This window comes from Aegilops tauschii, chromosome 3, assembly GCF_002575655.3.
Source record: "Aegilops tauschii subsp. strangulata cultivar AL8/78 chromosome 3, Aet v6.0, whole genome shotgun sequence".
In the NCBI taxonomy this organism is placed as follows: domain Eukaryota; kingdom Viridiplantae; phylum Streptophyta; class Magnoliopsida; order Poales; family Poaceae; genus Aegilops; species Aegilops tauschii.
The window spans coordinates 622459099-622460919 of NC_053037.3; the positions used below are offsets into that span (position 1 = coordinate 622459099).

At 53.9% G+C, this 1821-nt stretch overlaps 1 long non-coding RNA gene across 1 annotated transcript; it reads right to left on the bottom strand.

Moving 5' to 3' along the window:
* Positions 1-731: 731 nt before the first annotated feature.
* Positions 732-1267, bottom strand: LOC141021108 (uncharacterized). The gene is made up of 3 exons (XR_012181112.1): positions 1192-1267; positions 898-1107; positions 732-808 (listed from the first exon to the last, which is right to left on the bottom strand). It is a non-coding gene; the product is annotated as an uncharacterized lncRNA (long non-coding RNA).
* Positions 1268-1821: the final 554 nt, after the last annotated feature.

The following is a 1821-nucleotide window of genomic DNA, read 5'->3' on the forward strand; positions in this document are numbered from 1 at the left end:
ATATCCGTCGGCGTAGCCAGGATGACCGTCGGCATAGAAAAGCCGTCGGCATAGACCCTATGCCGACGGTGGCCGTACATCTATGCCGACGGCCTTGGCCGTCGGCAACGTCATCGCCTAACGGCGGCCGCCGTCAAGTGCTGCCCAATGGCTTCTCGCCACGTGGCGAGACGCCGTTCAGCATGGGCGTGTCTATGCCGACGGCCGAGCCGTCCGTCGGCATAAACGTGCCACGTGTCGGCCACTGGGAGCTCACGCCAGGCCTATGCCGACGGCTTAGCCGTCGGCATAGTTTCCACGTGTCGTCCACTGGGAGCTCACGTCAGGCCTATGCCGACGGCCAGGCCGTCGGCATAGATTCTGTCCAGTTTTTTTTTCTTTTTTTTGTTTCTTCTCAGCTCAATTCATTTGAATATATAACAAATAGCATATAGAACAAAGAGCATATACACAGCATCACACAACAAATTGGCATCGCTAAGAAGCATCGCAAAGCATCACACATATAAGTCCACAAAGCATATAAGAATCTCACAAACAACAATAAGATAAGTATCATCACAAGCATACAAGTATCATAGCATCGAGAACAAGCAAGTATCATAGCATCGAGAAAGGCTTAAGCGCCAGGACGTCGAGCACCGCGGAGGTCGTCACCGCCAAGACCGCCGAAGCCGAGGTCGTCACTGCTAGCGGCAGCGCTACCGCCAACACCGCCTCCGCCTCCGTCTCCGTGGATCGGAGTGGTCGGGCTCCGTGTCTCGGGAGTGTTGCGAAGACCACCGCCAACGGTAGATGCACCTGTTCCCTGGATGTTGAAAAGATATATTAACGGGATATAAGACTGTGTTGAAAGGCATGACATGCTTTGGGTGAATTGATTGGGGATGAACTAACCGGCGAGGGGCCAGCGTTCTGTGCCACAAACTCCTCAAAGGTCAGCAGCACTGGTTGTGCTGGAGGACCCTCTGCTGATGGCCATTGAGGACACCTGCCGGCCGCCATTTCCTGAAAAGCGTGCTGCATCTCGCGATCCCTCTGCTGATGGTATGCATGAAGGCGGTCGTGCCACGCCATGGTCTCCTGGCGTGTGTACTCCATGTAGGCCTACAGTATGACATGACGAGACTCATAAAACTACTAAATGCGGAAAATAAAGGGAACAATGAAGATAAAAGGGAAAATACTTACAGTTTGCTGCTCCTGAAAGAGGGACAGTGACGGTGCACTGCTCATGTGCGTGCTCGTGCGCTGGCTCAGGGTCGGGTCGATCCGACGGTGCTGTGTGTAGGAGATAGACGGAGTGATCACAGCATCGAGAACCGCCTCCCGACCGTGCTCCTTCGGCCCCATGCCCACCACCACCCTTTCGTCCAGATCCGCCGCAATGGGGTCAGGTGTGTCAGGATGTAACGCCAGATACCCTTCGGAGTAGGCCTTCTTCCTCCCCGCGGTCTTCTTGCCGTAGTACTTGGGCTCGCCAGGCTTGGGGTCCTTCCGCGTATGGGCGATCTCCCACGCCTGCATGTGTGAGAGAGGCCGCTTCAGTTTCTCCTCCTGCACCACCAAACAGAGGTTAGTCATACATAAGAAAGTGATGGTAAATAGAAGAAGAAGGATGTTTAATGGGGTTAGCTAGTCATACATTAACTGCCTTGTGGAGATAGTGGTTTCGGTTTCCCTGAGCATGTACTCCCTCCTTCCCTCGGTTAGCCTTGTTTTTGACTCTCATAGCCGCCCAGGCTCCAGCCTCATCACACCAAAGATCCACCAATGCCGCCCAGGACTCGTCTTTTCCATAACACCAATTTGGACACACCT